Here is a 20,663-nt window from a genome sequence, read left to right as displayed (position 1 = left end):
CCCTGGCTTGTCTCCACCTGTAAAAGAAAGAAGAAACAACTATTAGCAATTGCCCGTGAATACAATAAGTGCTTTCGTGGGATAAGCTTTTTGTGGGATAAGCAGGTGGAAATTCCCAACTCTCTTCACCCAGCTCAGATCAGGAGCAAAGCAGGTGTCAATGCCCGCTCCCCCCTTCACCTGGCGGAGAGCAGGAGCAGAGCAAGTGGCAATGCCACCCCCGCCTTCACCCAGCTAGTATCAGGAGCAGAGCAGGTGGAAATGCCTGTCCCCTTTCACCTGGCAGAGATCAGGAGTGCAGCATGAAGCACTGCCCATCCCCCTTCACTTGGCGTGGATCAGGTGCAGAGCAGGAGGTAATGCCCTGTCCCAACTTCACCTGGCAGGGATCAGGACTAGAGCAGGTGTACCCACTCCCCTTCACCCAGACAGGATCAGGTGAGGAGAAGGTGACAATGCCCGCCCTCTTCACCTGGATGAGATCAGGAGCGGAGCAGGAGGCAATTCCCCCCCCCCGTTCAACCTGCTGGAATCTGGTGTGAAATAGGCAGCAAAGCCCCCCCCCAGCCAAAATCAGGTGCAGAGTAGGAGGAAATGCTCGTCCCTTCTTCACCCAGCCGGGATCAGGAGTGGGGCAGGTGGCAATGCCCACCCCCACTTCACTCGACCGAGGTCAGGCATGGAGCTGGCAGCAATGCCGCCCCACCCCCACTTCATCCAGTCAGAATCAGGTGCAGAGTAGGAGGCAATGCTCATTCCTTCTTCACCCAGCTGGGATCAGGAGCAGAGCAGGTGGCAATGCACCCCCCCATGGGAAATGTAGGCAGCTTGGCGGAATGTTGGACAAGTGACAGTTGAAAAGTCCATTGGACAGCAGTCAGAGAGCAAAGCTGCGAGACCAGGATGCCTACATTTCCCATCAAAACTTGAGGGAAGCTGACAAGTGCCCAACCTGTGCCTTTTGTCACTTGTAGTTCCGCTCTAAGTTCTTTATACGTTTTTGCATCCTTTCTTGTATCAGGGACAGCTTAGATGGGGACGCTGAGTTAGAGCTGGAATATCCTCTGCCTATTCTCCACATTACTGAACTCTGGGATACCTTTCTTCAAGACATTCATCTATCCCTCTCACCAAAAAGGAAAAAAAAATGTTTTATTTCATCTTACTTTGCGCAATTAACCTGTTGCACTGCTATTTTGTTATTTTTTTTATTTTTTTAAAAAAGTTATAACTTTATTTTTTTCTAATGAATATGGATTTAAATTCAGATTGTAAACACTTTTGGAAACATTTGTTGAAAAGCATTTTATAAATCCCACAAACGTTTATTTTTAAATTAGCTGTTTCAGGTAAAGAAGCTGATGTGTGTGAAGAAGTGGAAAGAAATAAGGCAAGTTGTTTTTTTAGCAACGGCTGCCTACAGCCAGTTCTATACACTTGCACGGCTGCCCTTTCTCATTCCCCTACACATTTCCCTCTTCTAGTGCTAAGATGTTGAGTACAGCTCTGCTGGTCTTTATTGTAGCCTCTAAGGATTCCTAGCCCTTTAAAACTACTAAAGAGACAAGAACCAAGAATGCCCTCATGCGCCGGGCAGATGCTGTTTACCACTTGGGTGCTCATCCCAGTACTAACAGCCCCAGGTTAAACAGGTGAGCATCAAATTAAAACCCTGGGTATAGGAATTACTCGTTCCCAGCCACAAAGAAGTAGTCATGTAGGGAAAAAAAGGTTGCTGAATGCCTCCGGGGTAAGTCAGATCAGGAAACTCAGAAGAATGGTAAAGTAAATTTGAAGGACATATTACAATACACAAAAGAGGAAAAGGCAAACAGACAAGTAGTGAGTAGCAGGGTAACAGAAGCTTTAGTTTTAAATAACTGCTACCTATTGTCACATTAAAGAGAATTCAGGGCCTCCATGCTTTTTTTAAAAAAAAAACTCTATGGTTGCAAGAAAAGATCCGGGTTGCAAGAAAAGATATGTACACTTATCACAGGAGAAAAATGCCTGTGTTTCTATTTTGCCATTGTTCATATTATATATGTGGGTATGAAGAAGGAGAGATACTTGCACAACTTTTCCATATAGGAAAAATATAACCAGAAGTTGCATATAAAACACAAGGATCAATGTAAATTGTAGCATCAAACATAACACTGAGTTAATTGCTTCTACCTATATAAGCAGAGTTATTATTACCTATTTAAAAAAATACAGTACCACCACTGATAGGAGTTCTTTCAAAAGGTATCATTAAAAAAAAACAATGACATTGGTTAAAGTTGTGATCACTGGGTTGTGATCAAGGTTGTTCACAAGGAAAGACAAGGACATGCACTGATTTGTGTCAGAGTCTGTTATTCTGAGAAATGCAACCTGAGTAACGCCATACTTATTTCTGTAGTTGTTTAGTCTTCCTCTCTCTCTAGGCCCGTGGGATGCCAGGAGCCCCGATTCCATGGGAGAGGATACTGCACCTTATCTGTTCTCTTCTCAGCCGACCTTGGCTGGCCAGCATTCCCATCGAGAAGTTCCATGCTGTGTGAACTCTGGGGGGAGGCTGGGCTCTGAGGGCTTGATGTGTAACAACTTTCGTTTTATATCTCATTCCTAACAAAGCTTTGCTCAGCCAGGATCTGCTTGGTCCTGGAGTGTGGACACCTGGGCCTGCATGCTGTCTTTCTAATAAAACCTTTTGAAATCAGAAGACCTTGTCTTCTTGCAGAAGGGAGGAAGGCAGACTCTAGCCAACTGGAATGCCATAGACTGACAATTTGTACAACTGAATAGACTGAACTGAATGGACTCATACAGCCCGTAGTTGAGACAGCAAGCACAGTAAACAGCACATAGTTGAAAAGGTTGAGAAAATTTGCTATGTACGTGGCAATGTGGCCACGGAAAGAACATGTGCAACAGAAAATTATTAATAACACATGCCCACTATTAGCTGTCCATGCGGGATTTCTTCTGGATAACAGTCTTGCCATAGCAATTATTGCATTTGTAATGGCAGAACTGGAATTTCTTTTGGTGATCTAGCAGATCAACAGCAATGAGTACGTATCATTCTCTAGTTCTTCAAATTGTTTGTTCTAACCAATTGTTATAAATAATTTGTGTCACCATTCTGTGTTTTTCACAGGATAGACTCTCACTCTAGCAATCATTTGAAACCGCCAGTTTCCATTTTTATATGTTCTCAAAGTCACAGGTGCCCTTAGAGAGGCAATCAGACAAGAGTGTCTAGTTTAAGTAATATGGAGCAGAAAATCAACAGTATAATAACTGAGTGCAGCACAGGCACTCGGTGTCAACCGCTGCTCTTGTAACAGTCCCTTGTTTTAGTGATGCATTGGACCAGTCATGGTCAGATCTGTTTGGATCATATAAAGTTGCCTTCATCTCTCAAGGTCAACATTATCTACTCTAAGTAACACCAGCTCTCAAGGGTTTCAGGCCAAGGCCTTTCACATCATCTGATCGTTTTTCTAACTGGAGATGTGGGGGATTGAACCTGGGATTTTCTGTATGGAAAGTAGGTAATCACAGCGCTCAGGCTCCTCTCACACACCATGTTCCTCTTCTCCACAACTTCTATGAGTGTTCTGTACCCTCTTCTCACAAAACTGACTGAAATGTTACAATGCACACTTGTAGCTGCAGTTTCCAAGTTCTCCTCTGTCACCTATCACATAACTACTGAATGAATGAATGAATGAATGAATGAATGAATGAATGAATTTCTTTGCGGTCAGAGACCATAACAATTTTAATACATCCTTATCAGTCAATAAAATAATTAAATCCAGCGTAAAAATGTAAAGGACATAAAAAATACATTTAGCATTTAAAATCTTATCTTAAAATGTATATAGTTCTCTGGGAGCCACAGGAATTCTAATATTTAAAACATTGACATTAAAATAGTTAAAATCGTAAAAAGAGCAGGAGACTATGTATGGCTATTCTTTTCATAACTACTGGTGAAATGGTTCCTGGTCAAACTGCCTTGACTAGTTAAGTCTACAGGTGATTAAGCTCTAGATCACAGGTAACTAGGATTGCTCCATATCAGAAATTTATTTCAAATATTTCTATGCTGCTTCTTCGGGGTCCTGCTCAAGGCAGCTTACAACTAAAAACCACAGTATTAAAACACAAGCCATCAACACACAAACCACGGGACATAAGCAGCATGAAACAGAGCAGAGAATTTAAAAGCTGGTAAGATAAAAACCCTAATTAAAAGCCTGGATTAAAAGATATACTTTAGCTTGGCACCTAAAAGAAAATGTAATAGATGCTGGGCAAACCTCAAGGAGGAGGACATTCCAGAGTCACCATGGCACATCTTTAGTTGCCACCCATCTCTCCTCTGCAGGTGGGGCCACAGAGAACAGGGCTTGAGAGGCAGGTATTAAGTAGTGGGCTGGATAGTATGGGTGGAGGCAGTCCTTCAGGTACAGCGCCCCCAAACTGTTTAGGGCCTTAAAGGTAAAAACCAGCACTTTGAATTTTCCTTGAAAACAGATGAGCGTATCTGTGCATATCTTTCAGCATGAGGGTGATATGATCCCTGTAACAAACACCTGACAGCAGAGTCACCATCACCTTCTGGAATTGGTTGGTCAAATAAGAGTGGAACCACTGAAGCATGGTGCCCCTACTCTGTCCAGAAGGATACCATGGCGGACGATATCAAAAGCCGCTGCCAGGTAAAGCATTCCACAACATCAAGTTTTAAAAATATCTTCCACTGGTCCTGTAATTCCTGCTTTACTGAGGGAGGAGCCAAAGGGACTCAACAGGAAAGGCAGATTCTCTTCTCCTTACAACCTTACTCATGGCAGATTTACAAATATATAACGGATATATTTTGACTCCTGTTGGCAACCTGGGCATAGTGGTATCTAAGGCTCATGGGTGGGGCCATGGCTCAGTAGTACAAGCATATGCTTGGCAAGCAAAACTGAAGGGTTTAATCCCTTCAGTTAAAATTATCAGGTGGTAAGGGGTATGAAAGCCTTGGAGAACCACTGCTAGTCAAAGCAGACAGTACAAACGTTGACTTTGGCAAAGCAGCAGTCTGACTCAGTATAAGGAAATGTCATGTGTAGTCACAGTGAAAAACCAAACTGGTACTGAACTATTCATTTGTTATTTAGGCACAGAAAAGAATGCTGGAAAATAACAGTTAATTAGCAGAAATTGAAATTGTATGCATTTTATTATTTTGCCAGTATAAAATTCCCAGGTGCCTCAGCAATGGAATCCAATATAAAATTGCTAAAATAAACAACTAGAAAACACAGGATGTCAGCTGTGAAACATGTTAGCTATACCTAAAAGGTTAATCAATCTGGCAACCTCTCTTTTATTTGATAAAAAACAGACTGTTCTAGTTTTAGCCTATGAGAATGTATCAGTCCATAAATGTTTTTCCACTCACTGAGCCTGTCTGCTCTTTTGTTTTCTGTAGGCTGTAAAGTGAAATGTTCAACTACTGTAAACTTTGTTTTACTCCCTGTATACAAGAGAGTGGAAGAAAAGCAGAACACAAAAAGTGCTAAGCATAGCTAGGAACCAACAAAACATGTCAACAACCGAGAGTACCTAAGTTTTAATACAATGACAAATTGTACGAAGCAGTGTTATTGCAAATCCAGGGTTGGCCAAATATCACAGGGTCGTTGTGAAGACAAAATGGAGAAAAGGAAAATGACGTGAGCTGCTTTTGGACCCCATCAGAGAAAAAAGTGGGCTATAAATCAAGTAAACAAATAAATAAATGGGGTGCAATCTTGTTTGGCCCTCTGTAACATTTGCTCAGAGACTATCCATAGTAACGACAGCAGTACCTACTATATCAACTCTGGAAGCAGATTCTTATCTCAGTTCCAGAAAAAGAGACACAAGGTACCTGTGTTCAGCTATCGAGAACTTGCTAACCAACAGTATGAACTGCTTTGTAAGCAAATCTTTAACTATAAAAATCAAATGTATACATAATAAATAATCTTGACTACAAAAAAAAACATAGAGCAGGATCCAGTCAACCCCTTCCCATTCAACAAGCTCTGTTCTCCTCACAGAATCTACTGGATGCCCAAAATTAAAATTCTTAAGGATCATTTATTATTTATTTATTTATTTATTTATTTATAGTTTTGATTTACAAACCGCCCATCCTCAGGGGCTCATGCCATCTTAGAGTTGATCTCCATTCTTGATTTCTTGTATAACAGATACCATCTAGCCACCCAATTTGAATTGCCTAGAAACACTCTTGGGTCAAGTTCTGCAAATGAAATCCATCACCAGAATTTGATGCCGATTAAAAATAAAAATAATAATTTGCATTATCCACACCGGAGACTGTATTTTGGATGGAAAGAGGTTTAGATCACACCATGCATTTATCTGCAGTTTAATCAGCTTTTCATGTACATAATGGTGATCAATCATCTCTTAGAACGTTGCCACCAGCTTTGATCTTCTAAGACAATTTGTAACAACACTGAGCCTGTCACAGTACAGATTTTAGTTTGACACGGAAACTGAAAAATAACAGTGAGGTTTAGGGATCAAAGTAGGCACATGACAGCCACAAAGCCATTGTACTTGTTGCACAGTTAACAATACAGATTTAAACAGGGGTGATGATGATTCAGTGTGAAGGATACCATACTCACACAAATCACTTTTCGCATTTTGTTTATATCCCTAGCATCTAACATCAAACGCCAGAAAGACCGATACAGAATAAAGCAAGCTTTTCGAAATACTCCCCCTTTAATAATCATTTAGTTGAGCTGTCACATAACACTTTCTGCCACAAGACGCAATGCTTAGTGTAACTACAGTGATGAGTCTTTGTTATTTGTGGCCATGCATCTTTCTCAGCAGGACAACAGTCTGCCGATGGCTGAGTAAAATGAGGTGTAGTCTCTCATTCAGATCTCTCCACTTCCTTGATAAGACAGATCATGCTGTTCACGAACACTCAAAAAAACAGAGGCCAAAGAAGTCTGAGATAATCTTCAATGTGCATTGTAAAACCTATCAGCAAACACAGACCTAGCCACAGTCAGCAGCCAGATTTCCATCGTGCACTGGCCAACCCTGATACACAGTGTCTTCTATGCCTTTGATAGCACGGAAATATTGAGCTAGTGTGGCATCTTCTATCACTGTGCTGTAATGACTAGGAACATGTGAGACATTCTCGCCATACAGCCATTAAATACACAAATAGTATCTTCAAGACCAGAAAATGTTCCTTGTGACTCTGGCAAACAGTATTTCTAACACCTGTCCTAGACTTGTCTGAAGTTACATATAATGTAATCCTAAACAGGTTTTTACCATTCTAAGTCTATTGAAGTAAATTGGCTTGGAAGGCTAACTCTGCTCAGGACTATGTATGTGCACACTCTCTCTTTCTCCCTCATGCACACAAAATCTGGCATAATATTTGAGCAATATTATGCCTGAAGAAGAGCAAAAGAAAAAGTCTAAATTTATATACCTTGTGTTCCTGATGCTGCCATACTTAAAGCAATAAAATATACTATACTCTGAACTGAATGTACAGAAAGGTTAAGGAAGTTATGAAGAAAATTACATGGGCCAAAAGTAAACATGCTCTCCTGAAATGATTAACTGTAGCAGATAATAGTCTATACAGAACTCCTCTGGCAAATCTTGGAAGTCTTCAAGACAACATTCCAGCAGCTCATATTAATGAGATCTGAGCAAATAGTTTTTATATTAATCCATAATATCGTCATGTAATTTATAAATCTTCCTTATCCAATGGCTTTATTTTTAAAAAGTCACCGTTTTTATCCATCTGCTCTCAGTAAGACTTCCTATTCAGATAAAAAAAATATTTTCAACTTTTAGTCTTGGGAGAAAATAATATATATACAGGGAAGCGGGGAGGCAACTGTCCAGTCCACAATGTGCAAGTATAATACAGCTTCTACCTTTTTCTTTTATGAAAACACTGGAACAAAATGTGGTATTACCATCTCACCTGCTAGCCAAGCACCTCAAAACATTCTGGGATGATTGCTTTTTTCAAAGTACCACTGTGACATACAACAGACAAGCAGAATTAAGGAAGCTACATGAGGCTACTAAGCCAGCATATATCATCTAGCTCACATAATGAAAACAGACACATTGTTTGGTATAAAATAAAGGAATTCTAAATATAATTTCCCTCCGGTAATATCGTAATAGGGCTTTCATATCTCAGGTATAGTCAGACCTGGACTTATTATTCCAACTACTGGAAATTAGTAGGAGAAACTGTAACATGCATGATTATTAATAGCAATGTTGCAGGTTTGTAATTCTTTGGTTTCAAATACTGATCTTATTGTACAATCTTTAATAGAGCTGAACCCTTCTAAATCCATTGAAGTCTTAGAAGGCTTAGATGGGTGTAAATTTTTTTAGGATTACACTGTTAGTCACTCATAATGTTCATTTTAAAATTATGAGACAAACAATACGAACCAATTAGTTCCTCTTTAATTTTAAACTGAGCTAGAAGAAGGCCTCTTATGGATTCTCTCTTATGGACTTACCTGGTTGCTGCTGTGGCAGCTTTTTTGGTGGTAGGACAGTAACTCACACAGGGATTGCTTTTTTTCAGGAAAAGTGTCTGAAGAAATGTCAAACAGAAGGAGGAAGAAGTGAAGCTCTAGGGCTAATAGACAAATTAAAAAGTCACCAGGTCTGGACACCTAAGGATTCTTAAAGAACTCAAATATGAAATTGTTGATTTCCTAAGAGAAATATGCAACTTGTTGATAAAATCTTTGCATTCTATAGGATCTGAAAATCATTAATGCTAATTTTAAAAAAGAATGGATCCAGAGGATATCCAGGAAATCATAAGCCAGTTAGTGTAACATTTGTTCCAGGAACACGGGTATAAACTTTTTATGACACTCAGAATTGCAAAGTACATCAAAGAATAAACACTACAGAGAAGAATCAACATGGCATAAACACCACAGGAGCAGAATTAACATGATAGGGAAGTTCTATCCTACCAACATTTGAAGGTTTATTATGAGTATTAATTTTAAGGGTGATTTAGGAAACATTCCTCATATAATTTTGTAATTATAATAGAAGTGAACAAAAACATAGACTGTGAGTGGCAGAAGAGAATAAGGAATATTATGTGCTAGGGATTATGGGGGAAGGGATTGAAAACTCAATGGACAGTATTTAAACGACCAGATACAGAACTCTGGGGTAGCTGCATTTAAAGTACTGTGTACAGTTCTGGCTGTTGAATCTCAAAAAGGATAGCAAAAGTGCTAGAAAAGACACAGAACAGTGCAACGAAAACAATGACTAGAGTACCTTCACTATGAGAAAAAGCTAAGAGATCTGAGAATTCAGAGGAAGACAACAAGAGGGGGGTATATGAATGACAGAGGTGTATAAAATTATGCACGTGGTAGAGAAAGTGGATAGGCAGAACTTTTTCTCCTTATTCCATACTATCAGAACTTATGAGCATCCAAACAATTTAATAGGTAGTAGATTCAGGATAGACAAAAGGAGGCACTCAATTAGGTAGTTAATTTGTTAAAATTTACTGCCAAAATAGGTACTAGTTTGGATGGTTTTAAAAGTGGATTAGTCAAGTTCATGGAAAAAAATGTTAATCAAATGGCCATTAGCTACGGGAACTAGGTCAGAGTTCTGTGAACAACAGTGCAGGGTAGTATAACAACAGGGGGAGGATTTGGCTTCCATATGCTACTTGTAGGACTTTCCAGAGACATCTTGTCAGTCATTGCCTGAAATTGGATGCTAGACTTGTCTGGACCAGCATGGCAAACTCACAAAATAAAAATGAAAATATTGTACAACACATAAATACAGAAAGAATCCATTTAGTGTACTGGTTCTGTACAGGTCCAAGATTAATATGTTGTTTACTAAAGCTATTGCTATAGGCCACCAGACTTCCCATTATCAATATTTAATTCTTAACTCTGACAAGTATTATATGACAGGTTATCATCTATGCCTAACTTTATAAAAGTGTTTTGTGCTGTTTCTTCTCCCATTAAGCATTCTCCAAAACACTATCTATATTTCTTTATTTCCTTTATGTTATTTATATCCTACCTTTCTCCACAATACACAGCAGCTTACATTATTCTCCTTTCCTCCAGATTATCCTCATAACAACCTTGTGAAGTAGGTTAGGCTGAGAAGATGTGAGTAGCCCAAGGTCATCCAGCAGGCTGTCATGGCAAAGTGAGGAATTGAGCCTGGATCTCCCAGATCCTACCCTGACATTCTAACTAGAGATGGGCACAGAGCTGGCGCACCCATTGAGGCCAGGTAGGCACTGGCCTCGGGCGCGAGGGCACTGGGGGGGGGTGCAGGAGGGGGTGTTGGGGGTGGAGGAGCGCGCAGCGGAGCTGGCATGACCGGCTGCAGCTGCAGCCAGCCAGCCCCATGCTTCCGCTGTCGCTGCCACACACCGCAGCCAGGCGCAGCCTCCGCGCACCGCCCCAGCAGCAGCTCGCAGCTTCTGCGCCTGGCTGGGGCGCGTGGCGGCGGCAGCGGAAGCACGGGGCTGGCTGCAGCAGCAGCTGCAGCCAACCACACCAGCTCCGCTGTGCGCTCCTACACCCCAGCCGGGCACAGAAGCCGTGAGCTGCTGCTGGGGCGGCGCACGGAGCAGCCTCCGTGCGCCACCCCAGCAGCAGCTTGCAGCTTCTGCACTCGGCGCTCCTCCGCGCGCCCCAGCCCCCCTGCAGCGCGTGGTGACGTCTGCGATGATGTCATCACGCAGTCTGTGGCGTGCGTGCGCGCAGAGCACGTGCATGCCGCCGTGGGCGCCAGAACCTCTGGCGGCGGCCCTGGATGAGCACATACCGAAATACGAACCAAAGTTTGTGACAAACCAGGCCAGTTCATGGTTTGCAAACCAGCAGTTCATCAAAGCCCATTTCTGACGAACTGCCATAAACTTTAAGCTGGTTTGGTTTTTTGGCTTGTCACTGAAGACAGCCTAGCACCGATCAATCAGTTTCCTAGGCAACAGGGGATGGACTTCCTGCAGACCTTCTGCTGACCTGGAAGTGGCCTTCTGCTGGCCCGGAAGTGACCCTCTGCTGACCCAGAAGTGACGATTTGCTGACCTTGATGTGACATTTTCACGAACCAAAGTGGTTTTTGAACCAGGGCAGGTTCATGAAAGTTTGTGGTTTGCGGTTCATGAAATGCGACGAACCACAAACCGCATGGTTCATTTTTTCTCGTTCATGCCCATCTCTAATTCTAACTACTATACACCAGCTCTCAGCTCTCCCTCCTCTAGCAGCCATTCCTTGGAAAGGCTGGACAAGTTGCAGTAGCAAGTCCGATGAATTGTGTAGAGGCCCCTTCTTTGCCCAGCAAAGTTGTGTGGAGGCTAACTTTGCACCACACTGACTCTCTGTACACCCTAACTTTTGGAGTTTTCCAGTGTGTAAACAACCACTGATCTTCCATGCCCAGTGAATATGAATTAAATTAAAATGACATTAAAAAAATTACTTCTGCTAAAAAACTTAATATTATTAAGTATCTTCCTATAAAATATACATTTTATATTTTAATTCAATTTAATTTAAGGATGGCAACGGATAGAGGAAATGCAACAATGAAAAATCAAGGAGAAAGCAAGGATCTGGATCCCACAAGCATAACTGAGACAAAGGTTGCAATCCTAAGAAAATTTTTCTGGGAGTAGGACCCATTACTTCTCAGTAAGCAATCCCAAACAGTCTTACGCCTTTCTAAACCCACTGACTTCAAAGTAGTTAGAGAGCTTTAGCTCTGCTTAGGATTGCATTGTAAATAAGCTTACCAACTTCTAGAGGACCTGAGAGAAACATGCTACTGCAATGCTCTTTTCCTCTTTTTATGTGGGAGATCCCTTTTCTGTTCAGTACTGAGAAGGTTTAGGACTACAGAAATGTCCCTTTAGAAATGAAAAACACAGCCCTGCTAATGCAAAGAACAGTTTGATCACTAACACAAAGGACAGGACTCACCTGAAATTAAGCAGTCAAAGCAATTGAGCTTGATCTCAATCAGCCAAACCCTTAACCTTTGTTATTTTGATGGTACCACTCCAATTAGATCTCTGTCACCATTTCCATTACAGACTCCTACTACTATGGGTTTATTATCTTGGTGCTTTCCATTCTCAACAAGATGAAAGCACATCTGTAAGTTTCCAGTCAAAATGCAAATTTATATATGGCATGTATGTCTATTTTATTTTAAATTCTGCTAAAGAAAGAAGTTTTATTCGTGTTGAAATCATGATAAAAAATCAATGGCAGTACGGACAAAAAAATCCTTGTGCACACAGATTTAACAGTTGATTAGCCAAGTTATATAGAACAATTTATATTCTTCAGCTTCACCCCATTAATAAATTCAGTATTTATTTGCTTATTGAGAAAAAATCTACATAGGATAGTCACTAGCATCCAATTTGATGATGTTGTGTGGGACTCAGTCACCTCCAGAAAAGAAGATTCGCTAAGGTTTTGCACACAAACATTGTTCCTTTTATTGCATAGATTATGGTTCCAGTATACAAGCCCATGAATAATGGCATCCATCACAGAGACCTCTCATTGGATCAGCACTGAATGAGTAACTCCAAAAAGGTCCTTTTTATGTGCAATTTGCTGGTATGTTCTGAAATGGAGACTGCTTGCCAACTGGACTTATTCAGCTCTCAAATTACTGTTTTATTTTGTTTGGGAAATAAAGTACAATTCTATATATCCTTCTCTTTTAAATCAATGGGTTTCAAAGGGTATAACTTTGCTTAGGGTTGCACTGTAAATTGCCAGTATTAATATGCAATGAATTAAAAAATAATGAATATTTCAAGTTGACTAGACAATGACAAATAGGAGTATATAAACACCTAAACATGAAAAAAGGAAGAATTCAGCAAAAGTATTGCCAAATAGCCTTTGGCAGAGCTGGGCTACTAGACTCCATAGAAGGGGGCCTATTTACCTGCATTGCTCAGTCCCATGTTCTTTAGAATTAAAATTTAGAATAAAATAACAAATTAAAAAAAAATAAAAATTTCTTTCTGTGGAAAAATATACATGAAATTCTGGGCAGAATATTTATATTTTCATAAATCCTAAGAATATCCAGAAAAAAAATTCTTCAGTAAAAACTGCTCTTTCAGTATCTTGAAGCCTGATCCTTCTACCGGTGTGTTGTCTTATTCAGAAAGTAAGCTGGATTTTAGCTCTCCTTGTCTGCCTTGCTTCTATGAGTGACACTGGTTCAGCTGGGCTAAGTTACAACTGTGTAACTTAGTTAGTTACAATCGTGTAACTTGCTTCAGTTTGCGAGGAATCCTCTGTTTTGACATGATTTTCTGGTTTGATGTCGTTCCTCTTACTTCACACTTTGGTTCTGGGGGACATTCCATTCTCCCTTTCTTCAGTTTGGCTCTGTTGGGCTTTCTTTGGATTAAGTTTGCATTTGGGAGTGTGCCTCCAGCCAATGACAGCCTTGCCTCTGTGTGTTTTGGCCAGACAGCCATCTCTGACTTTCTCCCCACCATAGGAAACAATGAGAGTGACTGTGGGCAGCTTGCTTAGGAGGCACGTGTAGTGGAGGCCATTAGCTTGGATCTGTTGGGCTTTCTCTGTATTGAGCTTGCATTTGGGAGTGTGCCTTTGTTTAGTGGCAGCCTTGCCCCTGAAAGTCAACTTGAAAATGTTTCCTCTATATAAAACAATGGAGAGTGGCTAGGGCAACTTGTTCAGGGACCTATAGAACTGGACACTGGGGTACAAGCTTCCTGAAACTTGGAAGTGGAGAGTCAGGAGTAGTTTCTCTGCAAATTTGGTAGAGTTTGCATGAAAACTGACCCCATCCCACACTCTGGATAGCCCTTGGATAGACTTCCCTGCAGAAAATAATGGCCAGATAAATCTTGGGTTCTCTTATCTGTCCAAACCAGATCAGAGAACCTTTCCTGGATTACAGAAATCCTAGATTTTGGGGGGATCCCTGAACCCCGGATCCGGATTTTCTGGATTGTTTCCATACACACCCACAGATCTTTCTATTATTGAAGATGTATATTCTGACACTCTCCTAGCAACATATAGCACTTCCTAATTCCAATCACAACTCTGAGAGTTTTTTTCCTAACAGGGAGAACTTCCAGCCTCCCTCTTTGTTGCATACTGCCATTCAATGTCCACCAAGCAGCACTGTATCTCTTCTGACAAATAACTGAAAATGACGCTGCTAATATAAATACTATAGGATTCAGACAAAACTCTATTGTGTTCACTGGAAATGATGTTGTGCCATCAGAGCAATATTATATTCCCTATCCCCTTCCTCTCCCCAGCTGGTTTACATGCATTTAAAAAACCCAAGAGCACCTGCATCATCCTAAGTCTTGAACCCATCACTGATTTATTGAATTAAACCTCTGTACGAACATCAGTCTGCTTTGTGCACAGGTAGGAGCTTGTCATTAGAATGTGCCTGTCTGAGAAAGAACTTGGTCAGGCTGCTGTTTGCTTTTTGCCTATTCCATATGACAACAGCCAAAACGGAGATTATATTTCTTAAAAATGGTCAGGCATTTCTGTGTTATCTTTGCTGAGATCCAAAAGCCAAAATAGAAAACCCATTTTAAAGAAAAGTGCCATGAACAACTATCACTCTTTTCAGTAATTATCTTGTGGAACTCACTGACACAACATATAATTACAACAATTCGGTCAGACAAATGGCCATGATGACTCCATCCTTCAGAGGTAGTATATGACTGAATACCAGTTATTGGAGGCAGATGAGATGGGATGGCTTTGGATTCTCTATCCTGATTTTAAACTTTCTAGGTACTTTGCTGGCTACTGCAGGAAACAAGATCCTGGACTAGATAGACTTTTGTCTGATCCAGAAGGGTTCTGGATTGGTACATGTCAGTTTGGTACCAGTACCAGTTAGTACTGGACATGTCAGTTTTCCTAATGGGGCTGATCCACATTGCCACTTCAGAAACTTCAGGGGTGTTGTGCCTCTTTCTGTGTAGAATCCAAGGTGAGATTTTTATCCTCTTCTGTCTCCAAAGAGTTCAGGGAAGCATGCATGGTCCTCACCTCCCTCACAACACCTATGTGAGGTGGGTTGGTCCGCCCTGAGCCTGCTTGCGGGGAGGGCGGAATATAAATATGATAAAATAAATTAAAAAATAAATAAAGAGAATGAGAGTGCACACAGCTGGCTCAAGGTAGTGATCATGCCTAACTGCAGATTTGCTCCAGGTTTCTCATACCATAGTCCAACAACACTACATTACAGTGGCTATGAAGTATTTTAGATGGGTGCTGAGACAGAAAGGCCACCTACTGTGAGTGTGGCAAGATATGAGCTGGCTACCTTGCAAAAGGCTAGGAAATGCAAGAACAGGCTCATCTGCAGGAACACTTCAATGTAAAATTCATATAAGAATAAACACAATAACCAGTCATAGGCATGGTGATCATAACTGAATTTTCTATACATATGGTTACAATAACTGTGCTACTTACACTTCGGTAAGAGAATTAACATATGAAAGCAAGGAGTTTGTACAGTCTTACATTAGAGTGCCATCCATTACAGAATGTCATTGATTGGTCTGGATCCAAACAGCTTTCCCATTGATGAAAAAGAGAGGGAGAGAGGGTACCCTCTTTGAGCACCCAAAAGGTCATGCCAAAGATTAAGGGGTCTGCATAGACAAGCCAAATGGGCCTGAGATGGTAATAAGAAAAGGAATATGCCAGGCAATTGGGGTGATTCTTTGATTGTGGGTAGTTAGCAGAGTTGCCTTTCCTCATGATAGTGAAGCCCTGGTCAAGCCTGCACTGTGTGTTAGCTGCTTCAAGTGGGGCTGCTTATACCCAACTCTTTTGGCCAAGAGATAATAAATCAATTAAACTCCAAAGGCATAAGCAAAGTCCAACAAATATCTCTAAAATCTCACTAAACCAGCAAGATTCAAAGTCCCTTTTCAGAAAAGAGCACAGAAAATGTTTGAGATAAATTTAAGATGTTGCATGAGATTTAGAGTCAATTGACACATGAAACAACAAAGCCTATCTCTACCCAGCCCTTCAGGGCAGAGGCTCACCAAGAGAGTTCCCAGTAAAGTCGATGGTCAATCTGCACCTGGAGGTTAGGACCTCAGATGAAGGCAAAGCACATCATAACTTTTCTTCCAGTCTTTGTTTCTGGTTTGGATATCACAAACATACACCTTGCTTGTCTGGCATCTCCTTCAACAGTGACAGTTCATAGCTGGCTTCCCCTATAAACTGATCTCCATACATCTTTCTATGAACCTGCATGCAAGATGGAAGAGGACTATAGGTTTTCATGGTTGCCCATATGTAGAAATAATACATCTCAGTGATCCCATAACTGGAAAATGCAATGTTATGTGTGACAAATAATGCTGGGGTTTCAGAATGTATTGTGGGCTGTGAAAGGCATTTCTACCTACTTGGAATGTGTTCGCAAGATATATTTTTCATGTTAGTTATAGCTGAATAATTAAAAATATGAAACTGTTATCAAAGGTCAGTTATCACCAGTCATTCTCTTAACACAACAGCCAATATAATGTGAGCCAATCTAGAAGGTGATAAATGTTTCATGTCTTTATAATCATTTGCTATCATATAAAACATTTTTATGGAAAGGAAAGGCAGGACAAGGGGGTCAGGCCAGTTTTTGTCAACATAAAAAATAGGGGGGGGGAGTGTTACAGACCATCTATTAGTTATTTTTAAGTTCTGCTATTCACACCCTGCCTTTCTCCCCAATGGGGACTCAAAGCAATTTACAACATTCTCCCTTGTCCTCTGTTGTATCCTATAACAACCCAGTGAAGAAGGTTAGTCTGAGAGAGAGTGACTGGCCCAAGATCACACAGTGAGCTTCCATTCTGGAGTAGGGATTGGAACTAAATTATAGTCTGAAGATAAAATGGAGGTAAAGAAGAGGATGTGAGCTCTTGTGGGCTTCCATTGGTGAGGAGGATGGGGTTTGAATGAAGTAAATAAGTTGTGAGGCTTTTCCCTGCTCTGGTCTTGCCTTAGCTGGTTCAGCTGTAGCATCGTTGACTGGGCGGGTCCCAGCTAGGTGACCCTGGTCTCAGGAGAAGAGTGTAAGGTAGGGTAACGTCATCCAGGCTTCCCTCATTGCTCTCTTGGATAGGTTCCGATCTCTCTCTCTCTCTCTGTGCTCTCCTCAAAACTCCTTCCTCTCCCACCCGGCTTGTGGGTGGACTTCCCTTTTATCCCTTCACCATTCCCAGTCTCTGCCTCCCTAGTCCCACCTCCAACAACCTAGCTTCTGTGCCTGCCTGTGGCCGCTCTGCTGCCAGCCTGTCCTGGCTATTTCAAACCCCCTAAAGCGTGCCTGTTGGTTTGCTGGCCTGCTATTCCTCCTCCACCTGCCTCTGTGCTGGGGTGTGGCCTGGTTCCACCTTCACTGTCGTCAGTCTGCTGCTTGCGGTGGTGCCAGCTGGTTGTCCCTGCCACCTGCACCATCCCTATGGCTGGGCTGTTGAGCTTCCCACAGGCTGAGGCAAGGGTCTGCCCTGGAGCCATGGGTGGGAAACTAGCAGTAGCTAGGACCCAAGGGTTGCCACCCAGCCTGCCTCCTGCTGCAGAGGCCTTGCTTCAGCTTGCTGTACCTGTGGCATCCTTGGCATCCTTGGCCCTTGTTAGTGCCTCTTGTTTCCTGTCCCATCGCTGCTAAGTGAGTGCTAAGGGTGGCAGGGCAGGATGGGGGGGTGGGGGTGGGGCTGTAAGCCTTGTCTTTGGAGTGTGTGGCCCTGGAAGGTTCCTAAGTCTGGTCTGGGCATCAGACACAAGTAAATCTTATAGCAGAGGGATGGGCAGATAAAGGAAAGATTGGTTAATGGTGAGTGGGAAGGAAATAGGGAAGCAGTGAAAGAGAAGAGAGGATATGAAGGTTGCCAGAAAGAGAGAAAGAGGAAATAGTGTGGAGAACAGGATATAGGAGTAAATGAAGTGACCCCTGCAAGTCTTTGTGGGTTCTCTACGTTATTTTAAGAAATGAAACAAGAACCGATGATGAACTTGAAATTTTCCTCAAATGTTTTACACTTTTTTTTCAAATTCACCAAATTGTTCAATTTCTTTTAAAACCTTAGATCTAAAAATGGAATCATTGTCTTATGCCTCTAAAATGTCACAAAACTGAAAAATCAAGGATTAACTATTGCTGACATTATATCACAACCAATCACTACCTTACAACTACATCAATGATGCTTGTTGCTGTGGAATTTATATAATGATTATTTTCTGAAAGAAATGACTATAAGCCACCATATGAAAACAACAATGATTCCAAACACTGAAAGATATTCTACCCTCGTTAATATTATTTGTTGACATTCCTAAAAGCCTGTTAAGATATATCAGGCTACTGATTCATCTAAACATTCGTCTAAACAATACAGCCGAAACTGACTGAAAAGGGTCTCAAGACCAAATTTCCAGGACCTGTTTTACTCCTGCTCTATTTTGCAACTAGACAAAATCCCGGTCCTAATACATAACTATTAATTCCACTACTGCTACAAATCTCTCCCCATCCTCTAAATTATTTGAGAGGGCAAAAAGAAAAAAAATCAAAATAGCAAGAAATTGTTTTAGCATCTAATCTGCAGCATCTCTCCTCAATCACACAGTATTATGCTTTGGATTACAGACTAAGAGACATTTATTCTATTGGTTATACCAAAACCAGTTCTAGCCTATGTTCGGTATGATCAGGAGCAAACCACCTCAAAAGCTTTCAAACTGAGACATCCTCTGAAGAACTGCTCCTGTCCAGGAAATCCAAAAGTAGCAAACAGCCAGAGAGAACCCTCTTATGCAATCAATGCAGTAACTAATAAAAACATAACAAGGTTAAAAGAACTGTGGCTTTATACAGAGCTTTCAGGTTAATCAAACTGTCCTGGTACTTCCAGTCACATGCTTTTGTTCTCAATGAGTCCATATGGCACTTTAAAGATGGCACCTTCATTGAGATAAGACATATCCATGGGCATACAGGCCAGCAAGACAGGGTATTGAATTCATGCATCTGCATCATTCCACACAAACCAAGTGCAAACATGAAAAGTTATTTACCTTTCTAGTGGCTTCAGTAAAGCAATCTTCAGCTGTAGCCAACCAAAAAGGCCAATCTTCTTACCCTGGAGAGAAAATGGATACCACAATTTGAATGGCTGATCAGAGCAAACAACAACATTGAAGACGTTTTCACTGGCATCACATCAGCAAGGGCGACTGTAAATAAAGCAGCAAATGAGTCCAATCGCATTTAATGGTGAATACCTTTCAGAGATAGTTAATAAAAACAATCAAGTTACAGAGTAGTTACTTATCAATAATAAACCATTGTGAAGCTCTTCAATTCAACAAACAGAACTTGGTCTTTGGGGCAAAGAAAAACTCCAAATATGAGACCCTCTTTGTTCTTTAGCACAAACTTTCTAAACCTTGATGTCTATCATTTTTCCCCTTGAATAATGTATTACTTGGAACTCTTTTGTTCTTAGAGATTGGGAAGCTTTCAGTTCAACATATTTATGTATGTTTGTACTCATTCTAATTCTTTTCAGGCTTACTTTTATTGCTACAACCTTTGTATTTCTTAACCCCACAAAAGATAGTTCTAGATAGAATGCTTTGATTCTATCAACACAATTGATTGCTTCATTCAGACACCCCTCTACCCGCTTCTGTACAGGGCATTAAGTTTTAAAGTACACAGAAGTATTGATGTCATAAAAATGGAAAAGTAAATTGACATAAAAGAAGAAAAGGAGCACGTATATGTCTCTCTAAACAAAACAACATTAACTCTCTTGGTGAAAACAGAATGTAATCCTTTAAGAAACAAGACTTTCTGTTCATGTAATTGAGATCAATAACAGAAGTTAAAATACAAGGCCAAAATTGTAGAGCAGATCTAGTTCCTAGATCAAACTACTAATACTCACACTGAGTTCAGCACCAGCTTACTAAACACTTAGGTCAACTGCTTATTTACTTAACACAAACTGTTACAATTTAACTTAAGTGTTCATAATTTGATGTACTTTGCTTGTCCCAGGTCTTTGATGCATTGATAATATGAAGTGCAATAAAATGAGTGCTATAGAAGAGCAAGATTCAGGTCCAGTAGCACCTTAGAGACTAACCAGATTTCTAGGGTATGAGTTTTCGAGACTCAGTGCTCCCTTTGTTGCTTACTTTTAACTGATGTTTTTCTAGTTGTTAATTGTGTGGGCCCACTGCTGAGATTCTGCAGCTACACAGAGAAAAAATTGGAAACTTCAAGAATTAAAATAAAACCGATTATAAACCAGTCTTCCTCCATTCAAGAAAAAAAAACCCCACTAACATGCATTCCTTGATAGGTGGTATTATGGCTTCCTGCTCAGTTCTTCCCTAGAATGACCAGATTGGAGATACATTTTCAGACATTTTTAAGTCATAAGGAATTCCCCCTTCCCCATTATT

General features: G+C 40.9%; 1 protein-coding gene across 4 annotated transcripts in view; it reads right to left on the bottom strand.

The window, feature by feature from the left end:
- The window catches only part of FOXP1 (forkhead box P1), a 714,752-nt gene that overhangs the window by 376,885 nt on the left and 317,204 nt on the right, over positions 1-20,663 (bottom strand). For all 4 annotated transcript variants that reach the window (XM_054975302.1, XM_054975305.1, XM_054975306.1 and 1 more), the window contains one exon: positions 19,266-19,330. The gene's annotated coding sequence lies outside the window, so the exon portion shown is untranslated. The remainder of the gene's footprint in view (positions 1-19,265; positions 19,331-20,663) is intronic.

Source organism: Eublepharis macularius, chromosome 4 (assembly GCF_028583425.1).
Source record: "Eublepharis macularius isolate TG4126 chromosome 4, MPM_Emac_v1.0, whole genome shotgun sequence".
In the NCBI taxonomy this organism is placed as follows: domain Eukaryota; kingdom Metazoa; phylum Chordata; class Lepidosauria; order Squamata; family Eublepharidae; genus Eublepharis; species Eublepharis macularius.
The sequence above is the reverse complement of the archived record's forward strand: the minus strand, read 5'-3'. Positions and strand labels throughout refer to the sequence as shown.